Below are 13,567 nucleotides of genomic sequence, written 5' to 3'. Positions count from 1 at the left end.
CCTCCCTGGCCAAATGGTTGTCTGCTGAGGCCTGGTTGGCCCATAAATCGTCCTGCCCATAATATAAAACACAGCCCTTATTGACAGCGGGTCTGCTCATAGAAGCCGTGCTGGCAGCTCGTAAAGCAGGGCCTGGTGGCACTCCCAGAGAGCCGAGCCAATAAAGGGCACGGGGCAGGGGTTGCCTCACACTCCAGCAGCCGGCTGAGCTGTATAGACAATGGCAGCAGGTCTAATGGGTCCCCCTGGCCCTCCCCACCACGGTGTAAAGCTCAGTTAGCCGTCATGTCTCCCTGGCCCCAGGGCAGTTTCTTTCAAAGAGAGAGACAGTTCCCTGAAAGGGGCTCTGTCCCCAAATCCCAGCCTGGCACTTGGAATCCAAATGCCCAAGTAGGAGGGAAGTGACATCTTTGGCCACAATGGCCCACGATGTGTGGCTGGGGCCTCGTTTCCATAGGGCTCGCTGCTGCCACCCCCCTGCCCACCGCCCCATTGTCAGGTCTTCCCAGCCAGAGCCAGGGTCGGTGACCCCAGCTTGCTCTCTCCAGACCCCTGAGTGACACCGCTCCGCTGGAACAAGACCCACCCCCACCCGGGGCAGGCAGTCCCCCCATCAGTTGGTGATCACCCTCAAAGTGTCCTCAGGGACAGCTCACTCTCCAGTGACTAACAATCCCAAACAGTCTCCTCTTTTCTTTTTTCTTTTTGGCCTTGCTGCATGTGGGATCTTAGTTCCCCGTCCGGGGATCAAACCCATGCCCCCTGCATTGGGAGCACAGAGTCTTAACCACTGGACCACTAGGGAAGTGCCATTTTCCTCTTTTCTTGAGGCTGTGATCACTGGTCTCCCAGTGGACCACTTCAACTGCTACATCCCAGGGAAGAATAGAAGCTCTTTTCTTCCCAGGGCCAAACCTACAAGCCCACCTCCATCCGCTACCCTCCTGTTTCCTTCCCTCTTGTTCCAACAGAGACATCGCCCTCTGGCCATCTGAGGCCAATCTTCCCACCCTGCGGCTGTCCAGTTGGATCCCCACCATGCACTCCAGTTGGCCCCCTCCTCCTTGTCTAGTGGCCTCTCCCTTCATCTGGGTGCCTCTCAGTGTGTGCCTCCAACACACTTAAGTCTCCCATTAAAAAAATCACATAGACCCTCCCCGGCTCTTGCTCTCTCTTTCTTTTCCCCCTTAGCTGGCACCCTTCTTCTTTTTTAAAAAATAATTTTACTTTATTTATTTATTTTTGGCTGCAGTGGGTCTGTTGCTGCACGCGGGCTTTCTCTAGTTGCGGTGAGCAGGGGCTACTCTTCATTGCGGTGTGCGGGCTTCTCATTGCGGTGGCTTCTCTTGTTGCGGAGCTCAGGCTCTAGGTGCACGGGCTTCAGTAATTGCGGCGCGCGGGCTCAGTAGTTTTGGCTCGCGGGCTTAGTGGCTCTGCTGCCTGTGGGATCTTCCCGGGCCAGGGCTCGAACCCGTGTCCCCTGCATTGGCAGGCAGATTCTTAACCTCTGTGCTACCAGGGAAGTCCAGCTGGCACCCTTCTTGAAAGAGTTGTCTCCCATTGCTTCCCCCACCTCCCCGTCTCCTTGCCCGGCTCACACATCACCACAGCTCCTGCTCCCAGAGCCAATGAGCTCACTCAGCAAGCGTAAATTACACTGTGAGCTTGACCTCATTTGTGCCTCAGGGGAATAATACAGCAGGTAAGGAGACAGGAATGGAGCGGGTGTACGATTCTACGTAGGGTGGTCAGGACAGCAAAGACCTGAAAGTGCGAGTAGTGTGTCTATCTGGGGAAGGACATTCCCAGCAGTGGGAACAGCCAGTGAAAACGCCGTGAGGCAGAGTGTGCCAGCAGTGTCTGTGGGACAGCAAGGAGGCCAGGGTGGGTGGAGAGTTATTGGGTTGGTGGGGGGAGACAACGAGGTTGTGGAGAGCCTTGCGGGCTGTAGTGCTCAGGCTGGGTGGGAGAGGGGCTCAGGGTCAGTGCTAAGCAGAGAATTAACACGATCTGGAAGGATGCTCCGACTGGAGGATGAGGATAGGCCGTAGCAGACAGTGGAGAAAGCAGGTAGAGCAGCAGGGAGGCTTGGGATAGGATGGGGATACAGCAGTGAAACGGAGTGCTGGTCGACTGGCTCTTCCGGAGGGAGCAGAGAAAGCCCTGATCCAGTCATTTCACAGTGAAACGCTCCCTCCATGGCAGAGTCATAGGGTCTTGCAACTGGCTGGTGAATTTCTCCTGAGCTGGAACTAGGGGAGTCCAGCACGCCACAGGGAGCCCGGGGGGGTGTGGTGAAAAGTGAACAGATTGTGGATATTCTCTGAAGTTAGAGCCAAAAGGATTCTGAGATGTGAGAGAAAGGCAAAGGCCAAGGGTGACTGCAAGGCTGCCCAGCCTAGCGATGATCAGGGGTGCTCGCTGCTGTTGTCGCCCCTCCCTCCTTGGAAACGCTCCTTCCATGCCTTCTGGGGTACCTCCCCCGCCCCCAGCTCTGGTTCTTCTGCTCCATCTCTTGCCGTTTCTTCTAGACTCCCTGGCAGCCGCGGCCTCCTGGTTTGGACCCTTGATTGCTGGGGTTTCCTAAGACTCCCTTTGGGGCCCTTCCCCTCTGAGGCTGCACGGCGTCCCAGGTAATCTCAACCTCCTTCACGTGGTTGGCTCACAAGCTGGCATCATGACCTCCTGCCCCTCCTGTGAGCTCCAGACCCATCAATCCTAACACCTTTCAGGGCTCTCTCTGGGATGTCTCAAAAACACACCAACTCAACATGTGCAAATCTGAACTCCCAGAGCTCCCCTCCCCGCCCTGCCCCACCCCGTCCTCACCTGTCACGCTGGCCCTCGCCCAATTCTCATCTCTCAGGGGCAGGTGAGTCAGACACCCGGGACTGCTTCCTAACGTCCCCGTCTCTCAGTCCTCACATGGAACCCTCCACAACGTCCTCTGGATTTCGCCTCCTAAGTAGTCCTTGGTTCCCCCTGCAACCTTCATCCATCCCTCCCTGGTCGCCTCTAACTGCCCGGTGCCTGGGCTCCTGGTGTTGCCTTGTATATCCTGCCAAGCCCTTCCCCATCCTGAAGCTGGACGAGGTTTCCAACATGCAAGTCTTCAAGTCTTTTTTTTTTTGGCCGCACTGCTTGCGGGATCTTAGTTCCCGGAACAGGGAATGAACCCACGCCCCCGGCGGTGAGAGTGCCAAGTCCTAACCACCGGATCACCAGGGAATTCCCCTAACATGTGAGTCTTTTGCACGTGCGGTGCCCTTGCAAAAACCTCTCTAACGCTTCTGATGCTCTTAGGATATGCGATGAAAAACCCATTTTCCCCCAGTCTGTGTCTTGTCTTTCATTCTCTTAACGGTGTCTCTTGCCGAGAACACCTTTTTCATTTTGATGAAGTCCAGTTTCTGAGTTTTTTCTTTTATGGGGTCATGTTTTTCATGTTGTGTATAAGGACTCTTTGCCTAAACTCAAGTTCCAAAGATCTTTTTCCCAGAAGTGTTACGGTTTTATATTGTATATTTATTTTGAGGTAATTTTTGTATGAGGTTTAGCTGAAGGCTCTGGGGTTTTTTTGCCTATGGATATCCAGCTGTTCCAACACCATTGGTTGAAAAGATTACCCTTTCTCCATGGAATTGTCTTTGCATCTTTGTCAAAAGTTAATTGGTCATATTTGTGTGGGCCTATTTCTGGATTCTATATTCTAGGGATTGGTTAAACATTTTCTGAGAAGGGCCACATAGTAAATATTTTAAGATCTGATGGCCATCTGCTTTTTTGAAAAAAACAACCCTTTAAAAATGTAAAAACTATTCTGAGCTCACAGGTCATACAAAAACAGGCCTCAGGGCAGCTTTGGTCTTTGGGTTGTGTTTTGCAGACCCCTGCTCTGTTCCATTCCATTGATCTGTGTCTTCCTTGTCACCAATACCACACTGTCTTGATTGTGGCAGTTTTAGAGTTAGTCTTAAAATCCAGTAGGGTGAGCGTTCCAACTCGATTCTTTGTCTTTTTTTTTTTTTTTTTTTTTTTGCGGTACGCGGGCCTCTCACCACCGTGGCCTCTCCCGTTGCGGAGCACAGGCTCCGGACGCGCAGTCCCAGCGGCCATGGCTCACGGGCCCAGCCGCTCCACGGCATGTGGGATCTTCCCAGACCGGGGCACGAACCCGTGTCCCCTGCATCTGCAGGCAGATTCTCAACCACTGTGTCACCAGGGAAGCCCTGATTCTTTGTCTTTTAATTGATGCTTTTAGACCACTTTTATTTTATGTCATTGTTGATATGTTTGGCCTTAGTTCCCCCATTGTATGCTTTGATGTCTTTGTTTTGCTGTTCCTGCCTTCTTTTGGGCTATCGGAACGATTCCATTTCAATTTCTCTATTATGTTCCTGCATACATCACCTTGCAGTTTGTTCGTTTATTGATTATATCAGGAAATACAATATACATGCTGAACTCTTCTGTGTCCTGACAATTGATACTTTACCACTTCAAGTGGAATGGTGTTATCTGGCCCCTTAAGTCCCCTTAGCCACCTCCTCCTTTATGACACATTTATCTCATGACATTGACATACATTGAAAGCCCCATCACACAATGTTATATACTTTCTGCTTCAACTGTTAAATATATTTTAAAGGACTCAGGAGGGAAGGATGCTCGACTGTACTTACCCAGATACCATTTCTATTCCTCTTCCCTCCTCCCTGATGTTCTGTTTTCTTCTGGTATCATTTCCTTTCTGGTTTAGAGCAGATCTATGAACAGTGAATTCTCTTCATTTTCCGTCATCTGAGAGTGTCCATTTTTCCCTTCATCCCCGAAGGATATTTTCATGGATACAGAGTTCTGTGTTGACAGTTCTTTTCTTTCAGCATTTAAAAAATATTCCAGTTACCTCTGGCGTACATGGTTTCTGATGAGAAGTCTCCAACCCCCTCAGGCGACTTCCTATATTCATCTTCAAAACCTGGATCAGGTCTTATTTATCATTCAAACGATGCTGATTTTATGGGTCCCCTCCCTGCCCCACGATTCAAGCCCATCGCGCCTTTCCTGTGCGTGACGTCATCACACACATCACCCCACCTGAAGTGACCCAATCACACGTTGGTCTCACACACTTGTTCCTGCTCGTGTTCACCAGCTGAGGGGTGGGGAAGAAAGGAAGGAAGGAAGAGAAGGGAAAGGGGAAGAAGAAGAAGAAATAGGAGGAGACGGGGGAGATTAAGAAGCAGCTGAAGACTGATCACCTCTCAGTAACCTCAGATGTCCTCTGAGTTCAGAGGAGGTGTTTCTGAACTTGAACTAATGAGCGATCGCGGGTCCCCTGCACAGAGGAAGACCAGTTTGCCACCATGTAGCAGGTCTTCCACGCCTACCCAGCTGCAAGAAATCCCCAGGTGGCTCAGGAAGCAGTTGATGAGGGCTTAGAAGGTTGCCATGGGCTCCTCCATGCACTCCTTCATCATCTGAATGAACTGGGTAACCATGGAGTCTTTTTCAGTGGACTTCAGTGCTTGCACCCAGAGGAAACATGATTCAGTAGTAGATTTTCTGGAACCGAGGCAGTCCAGTGGAGTGCATTTTGGAGTTGGAAGGGCCCATCGGAGACCTTCAGCCCACAGTCACAAGACAGCTACTAGCTCTACGGTGAGACTCTGGCCCAAAAACCTCGGGTCCCCAGCTGCCAGGTCACAGGCTTCTTCCTCCCTTCCCCTAACCCCCAATCCATTTAAAAAACAAACCCCAATACCTCTTAAGGACACCTCAAGGTTTCTACAGCTCCAGGTCTCTATTCAGAATTCCTTGTAGACTGCGGACATAGCCTCACGTTCAAATACATTCTGCAAGGGCCGCTCACAAGATCCAGTTTCTTCTCATCTCTTAATGTTTGGTTCACTCCACCTCTCTGAAGCTTTCCAGAGCCACCAGATTTGGAACTAAACTCGGCAGAATTAATCAAAACTACTGATGTGCTCTCAAGGGCTGGATCAGACACACAGCTCTTTCCTTCAAAGGACTAACTCAGACCATCAGAGCCAGAAAGAGGGAAAGGACTGAATAGTACATATGGGCCATGCCTGTGCTATCGGTGCTGAGGTAGCCAGCCTCCTCCCAGGATTCTAGAAGCAGGAGTCCTAATCCTGAGTTTACAACGTGCTCATTTTTCTGGGCCTCAATTCATTCGGGGCTGAACCAGAGGTTTGGTTTTCAAAGTCCACCCTGTGGGCCCATGTGTGTGTTGCTCTGGTTGGCGGGGCGACCCGGGGGTGGGGGTGGGGGCGGGGTGTGGGCTCCGGTCTCCTGCTCTCACCACCAGCAGATCAGCTCCACTTTCAACGGTGCCCTTTACCTCAGCTAGTCAATTTCCTCTGAACAACAGATTGCATGACTTTTTCTTTTTTCAAATTGGGGTAGAGTTGCTTTACAACGGTGTGTTAGTTTCTGCTGTACAGCAAAGTGAATCAGCTATACGTACACGTATATCCACTCTGTTTTAGATCTCCGTCCCACGTAGGTCACCACAGAGTGCTGAGTAGAGCTCCCTGTGCTGTACAGCAGGTTCTCATTAGTTATCTATTTTATATATAGTAGTGAACATATGTCAATCCCAATCTCCCAATTCATCCCACACCCCCTTCCCCCTTTGGTATCCATAAGTTTGTTCTCTGTATACATCTCTGTACATCTGTACACTTCGGGACAGATGTTCTCTGTGTACATCTGGGTACATCTCTGTACAGATGTTCTCTGTGTACATCTGGGTACATCTCTGTACAGATGTACATCTGTGTACATTCTCTTTAAATCTCTATACAGATGTTCTCTGTGTACATCTCTGTACACCTCTCTACAGATGTTCTCTGTTTACATTCTCTGTACGTCTCTGTACAGATGTTTTCTGTGTACATCTCTGTACACCTCTGTACAGATGTTCTCTGTGTACATTCTCCGTACATCTCTGTACAGATGTGCTCTGTGTACATCTCTGTACAGATGTGCTCTGGGTACATCTCTGTACATCTCTGTACAGATGTGCTCTGTGTACCTCTCTGTACATCTCTGTACAGATGTGCTCTGGGTACATTCTCTGTACACCTCTGTACAGATGTTCTCTGTGTACATTCTCTGTACACCTCTGTACAGATGTTCTCTGGGTACCTCTCTGTACACCTCTGTACAGATGTGCTCTGGGTACCTCTCTGTACATCTCTGTACAGATGTGCTCTGGGTACATCTCTGTACATCTCTGTACAGATGTGCTCTGGGTACATCTCTGTACATCTCTGTACAGATGTACAACTGTGTACATTCTCTATACATCTCTATACAGATGTTCTCTGTGTACATCTGTGTACACCTCTGTACAGATGTATATCTGTGTACATTCTCTGTACATCTCTGTACAGATGTATATCTGTGTACATTCTCTGTACATCTCTGTACAGGTGTTCTCTGTGTACATCTCTGTACATCTCTGTACAGATGTATATCTGTGTACATTCTCCGTACATCTCTGTACAGATGTGCTCTGTGTACATCTCTGTACAGATGTATATCTGTGTACATTCTCTGTACATCTCTGTACAGATGTGCTCTGTGTACATCTCTGTACAGATGTTCTCTGTGTACATCTCTGTACATCTCTGTACAGATGTTCTCTGTGTACATTCTATGTACATCTCTGTACAGATGTACATCTGGGTACATTCTCTGTACATCTCTGTACAGATGTTTTCTCTGTGCATCTCTGTACATCTGTGTACAGATATTCTCTGTGTACATCACTGTACATCATCTCTGTACAGAGGTACATCTGTGTACATTCTCTGTACATCTCTGTACAGATGTGCTCTGGGTCCATCTCTGTACAGAGGTACATCTGTGTACATTCTCTGTACATCTGTGTACAGATGTTCTCTGGGTCCATCTCTGTACCGAATCTGTGGGTCTACTTCTACCTTGTAAATAAGCTCATCTGTACCATTTTTCTAGATTCCACATATAAGCAATCAGATAGATTGCATGACTTTTAACGTCTGAAAGCCCATGGCACTCTGGAATTAAAAGTTCTCCCATAGGATGGGTTTGGGGACGTAGAAACTTAGAGGAGACCCGTGGAATATCAGGCTGTTGGCAACTCGCAGGACTTGAGCCTGCTGTTGTTAGGTACACTGGCACATGTTTAACGACCAGCTCTCTGCGGTCGCAAGGCAGGAAGCCCTGGTTGGTCGTGTTTGCCGATTTCCATGGTATGAATTCTCTGTACGCGGCCACCTTCAGTGGTCACTCTGAACTCTCTGAATGCAGCGTTGGGAAGAGATGCGCGTCCTCGGCTCAGAAGCTGGCTTTGGCGCGTCATTGGTTACTGGGCCACAATGAATGACCCTGCTCTCCTCCCTTTTGTATACAGAGCTACCCAGGACGAGAATCAGGCGGGAGATGGAGGCTACTAGTCAGTCTTATTATGCTCAAAGCTGGTCTGATGCGGGAGGTTGGGTTCTTCTTCAGATACCGACCTGCGATAACTTTATAGGAGGCGTGCATTTCCCTCTTCCATTGATTTGAGGCTCAGTTATGTGACCTGCCTCCTGTTCCAAGCCCAGGTCTTAAGTGGCCTCCTGTATTTTCAGTTGCGCTTTTGAACCTATGCCATTAACATGATGTCCAAACAATGCTCTGCGTCCAGGGGGGAAGGCCCAGGAGCAGAGCTGGCTACCTCAGCTGCCCACCCAGGGCAACACCCTCAGCTGACTCACAGACTCCTGAAGTAAATAAATGCTGCGTGTTCTATGTTTCAGGACTTTTGTGGGTCTTATGAGATAGCGTTACTGGTGCTTATTCAGAACTTGGTACCCAGAATGGGAGGCTGCTGTCGCGAGGCCTAAAATATGGAGCATAGTTTTGGAACTGGGCAGTGAGGACATTTAGAGGAGGTTGGAAACATGGCAAGAGAAATGGTGACCTGGGTGATGTGGTGAAGAAACAGTTGGTAAAATGACTGCCTATGTTCTTTGGGGAGGGAGAAAACGTTTCTATGAATTTGTGGAATTCGGCAGGCTGGTTTCCAGGCAGAATATTATAAACAGCAGCTTCTTTGAGCTGTAAATGATAAGGTACCCAAAGTAAGAGATGAGTTCAGAAAGGAACCAGCCAGTGTAAAGCAGAATTTAGAAAATGAAATTATTCCTTGTTTCCTGTTTCTCCTGCTGCTCCAAGATCTTCAGATGAAGCTCTGGCCTGGAGCACAAGAGACCAAGTCCAAGGCAGTGCCGGTGAGACACGGCCTCAGAGTAGAGACGAAGTCTAGTATATGCTCTTTTTTTTTTTTTTTTTTTTTTTTGCGGTACGCGGGCCTCTCACTGTTGTGGCCTCTCCCGTTGCGGAGCACAGGCTCCGGACGCGCAGGCTCAGCGGCCACGGCTCACGGGCCCAGCCGCTCCGCGGCATGTGGGATCTTCCCGGACCGGGGCCCGAACCCGCGTCCCTGCATTGGCAGGCGGACTCTCAACGACTACGCCACCAGGGAATCCCTAGGGTATGCTGTTGATTTTAATGCCCTTGGTCTTGTGGTCCTTGAAAGGAATAAGGTGACTGTTGAATATCCCTTCAGTGACAATGCGGTGCCGAGACACAGCCTGATGGGTGGTGTCAGTAATCAATGTAGAGAGGGGGCATGTCGCCAAAGGAATTACAGGTGTGGCTTTGACGCACTGGGTGGACTGGAATGAAATATCAAAACCCGCCATGTTTGAGGGAGCTGCATGGGCACGTGTATCCTAAGTGTGGAGTACAGTGAGGGTGTCTGACACATAAAGGACCTCAGGCTCCCAGCCTTCTTCAGGCAGGAAGAGGTTGGACAGTACTTTGCTACCCAAGTAGGTATACTTTCCAATGCCCTCTGTACAAGTGGGAAGGCTGATGGAAAACAAAGAACGCCCCGACGTGGACGCCAGAGCACAACAGACTGGGGAACATTCCACCCAGGAAAAGGGTGACCCAGGGTAGGGCCACTGGCGACGTTTCCCCGGCAGGACTTCAGATGCTGTGGACCAGTGGCTGAGACGGGAGTGGCAACTGCCGCGATTCTAGCTCTGGTCCACTCTGTGCGCTGGGTGTGTGTATGAACTGTATTTAGTTCACGAGGCTCTGGGTCAAGGAGAGACGCATCCAGAACAGGTACAGACCACACGATCTTAAAGTTCGAGCCTAATGACTGATTGGATAGACTTTTGGGGTCTTGCGTGAGTGTATGCTGCTTGTGGGAGGGACATGAGTCTGTGAGGGCGGACCATGGGAGACTGTATTATTGCTGAGAAATAGGCACTCTGTCCCCCTCACGCCTGTGGAAGGAGGACACGTCCCGTTGCTGACGATGGGTTTGGCCACGTGGCTCGCTTTTGCCAGAAGAATGCGGGGAAACGGACGGTGCCCTGATTCTGAGCAGAGGCAGAACCTTCTCTGCTTGCTTTCTCATGCTCCTGCCATTCCCTGAGAAGGCAATGCCCAGGCCGGCCTCCTGACCAGGGAGGAAGATGAGGGTCATGTAGAGCACGGCCAAGCTGCCCCTGCCAAGCAGGCTGGATGAGCTGCTCCCAGCTGAGCTGCCCAGCCCAGCCCAGCCCAGCCGGGATCAGTCAAATCCTAGCGGACCCAGATTGATCAGCCAAACAGATGCTGTGGCTGAGTTGAGTGGCCTCTATGGGCTTCTTAATACTGTGGCCCATCCGGTCTCAGGCAGCACTGAACATCCTGGCCTCCCCCGTCCCCAAAGCAGAGCAGAGCTGCTTCCGGGGACTTAGCACGTTAAGAAGCAGGGGAGATGCGAAGCCTGAGGACAGGCTTTGAGAGAAGCAGAGGAAAGGACCCAGCCAGGTACGCTCAGTTCCTCCTCCGGAGCGTGCCATCAGCTAAGTAAGTCCCCCCGTCAAAGAGAGGGGCTCCCCGGGGCTGGGAGTCGGCTGTAGTCTTTCCACCAGGAAGATGTGGCCACAGACGTGAAGGTTCCCCTAATGCACAGTGAAGACTCTGGGACGCTCCCAGAAAGGAAACCTTTGAATTCTGTTTCCCTCGGGGGGCGGGGGCGGGGGGGCTTCCTACACTTACCATCAGAGAAGGCTTCTTCCGTCCATCCATGACATCCACAAAAATAGCTCTGAGCTGAATGCGCCGCACGCGGTTTTGGCTTCCTGACGCTCTGAGCTGGGTGCCAAGGTTTGTCTCCTGGAGCGAAGTGTGCTAAGGGGTCCGGGCCGGGAGTGCAGAGGCCCAGCATCCCTGGCCCTACAGAAGGTGCCTTCTACCCCTGGAAACCCGGTCCTGCGCCCTCCCCTCCCAGCTCCAGAATTCATCCCAGGCCTCACGGCCCCTCTCCCCGGTCCCCCTGAGGCTCAGAGCAGTAGCCCAAACGCTGTCGATGGCAGCGTGCTGGCTCTCCAGACCCGGGTGCCCCTGTGCACCTGCCAGGGCCACCCCCCAGGGCTCAGAGTCCTGCACATGGCTGCTCCCCACTGGCCCCTTCGCCCCAGGCTGGTTGCTGGGTATCTGGGTGTTACACCTGCCCCCTCTAACTCTGCTTTTGCACCAGAGCACAGGGGGCCGCCTGTCTTCCTCTCCCCACTCCCCAAGACTCAACCGTGCTCATCCGACTGCTCGTCTAAGGGGGGGCTTGGGTCCACAGCTGCACCTCGTGTCAACAACCAGTCAGCAAAACCAACACAGACGTTCCGTCCAGCGGGCTGAAAGAGCAGCCAGACATCCCCTGTACCGCGTCAAACCCCGGCCCCCCCCGCCCCAGACAACAAACAAACAGGCAGTAAAAGTCCCGGCTTTAAACATTTCCTGGCCAAGGCGGGATAGTCAATTTTGACGCTGCTGAGAAAAAGATACAGCCTCGTTTCCGTTCAAATGCACCGAATTTATGGCCCAGGTTTTCATTAACTACTGTCAAGGAAGAAGGAGACAGACCAAATAAATTATGAAAGAATTACTTTTTTAATGTACAAAAAGACTTATTTACAAGTCGAGTACGTCATCTCAATTCATCGCGTGTAGAAAAAGCTAAAAATGTTTTGGAATGTAAGTCTGACCGGATGACTCACCTACCGTATTTTCAGGGATGCTGTCTTCTGTACAGACAATATACAGGCTGGGAACAGCGAGTGAAATCCTAGCGCGGGGAAAGACCGGGCACCACACAGAGCCCAGAGCCTTGGAGGTGTCCCAGGGCTGTCGTTTGAAGTTGGCCTTGTCTTCGGACGCTGACAAAGCATTTGCTGTTCTGGGATGTAGAGTCCCAGGTGAGGTTTCGGCCCTGTCCTGGTTGAGGTCAGGGTCGTAGTCGGTTCCAAGTTCATAGTGGTGCAGGTGGATATGGCAAGGTTGCCACGAATTCAACATGGGAAAGGTGTGCGGTGTTTGTACATGTGTGTGGCAGGGAGGATGCACCTATTTACCCTACTGTATGTTCGGGAACAATGTCTTCTGACGCCACTTGCAAATTCCATTTCCAGGTGGGGCTTGGCCAACACTGAATAGGAGAATTCAGTGATGGTCCCTCAAGAGTCCCAAGAATCAACCCCTTTCACCCTCCCACCCCCACCGAAAACACCATGCATATCATCGTTCTCTGTGAAATGAACAGGAGGGCGGCGGGAAGGGAATCCAGAAGACACCGCGACTGCATGCCGTAGCTAGGGGGTTGGTCACTGGGCTGCTGGCGAGCGGACAGCACGGCCTGGAGGAACTTGGGCGGAGGTTGCTGTCGAGCCCTGGGGTTCATGCGTGGTCAAGTGGGTGCATAGTGCATTGGAGAAACAGGCTTGGGTAAACACGCGACTTCCTTGTCCTACTGGGAGACCTCCAGGGCAGCCTGAAGCTGGGCCCCTGGTGCGCTCACTTTACCCAGGCCCCAGGCCACGCTTCAGCTCACCTTGGCCATCCTTAACCCACAGCAGCTCCGGCAGCCCCGAGGTATTTAGAAATGTGTTCTTTTCAGGAAGGGCTACATTCTGCACGCATGAACACTGTAAACATGGTCTGGAGAGGCCAGGGTAGCTTCTGGGCTTGCCCTGAGTATTACACTGTTTTCTTTCCTTTTCTTCGGGTGATGCTTCCATACTTCATTCATCCATACACACCTGGACAGTCGGCCAGCTGTGAACTTGGCTTTACGGGGTAGAGATGCCTGCTCTACCAAACCCGGAATGAGGATGTGCTTCCAAACCATCCAGGTAAAAATTTGTTTCCACTGCATGGCAAGGGATGTTAGAGGCCTCAAGAGTTAAGCTTCATAGAAGAATTCCGGTGGGCCATGAATTCCTTTACTTTGCAGGTACTGGAACAAGAAACTTATCTTCCTGGATTAGAATACCTAGTATGGCTTTCAGATTCAAACCCAAATGTGGTTCCTCTCGCCTCTTTCCACGTGTGCTTGGAAAGCCCCGGGCCAACATAATCCCTCATTAGCCAGATGACAGAGGTGACAAAGCCAGAACAGAGTGGTCCTATAAACACCAAAGGCTGCGAAGTGCTGTGTAAACGAGTTTTGCATTCC

Source organism: Lipotes vexillifer, unplaced genomic scaffold, assembly GCF_000442215.2.
Source record: "Lipotes vexillifer unplaced genomic scaffold, Lipotes_vexillifer_v1.1 scaffold1607, whole genome shotgun sequence".
In the NCBI taxonomy this organism is placed as follows: Eukaryota; Metazoa; Chordata; class Mammalia; order Artiodactyla; family Lipotidae; genus Lipotes; species Lipotes vexillifer.
Note: the sequence above shows the minus strand (reverse complement) of the source record.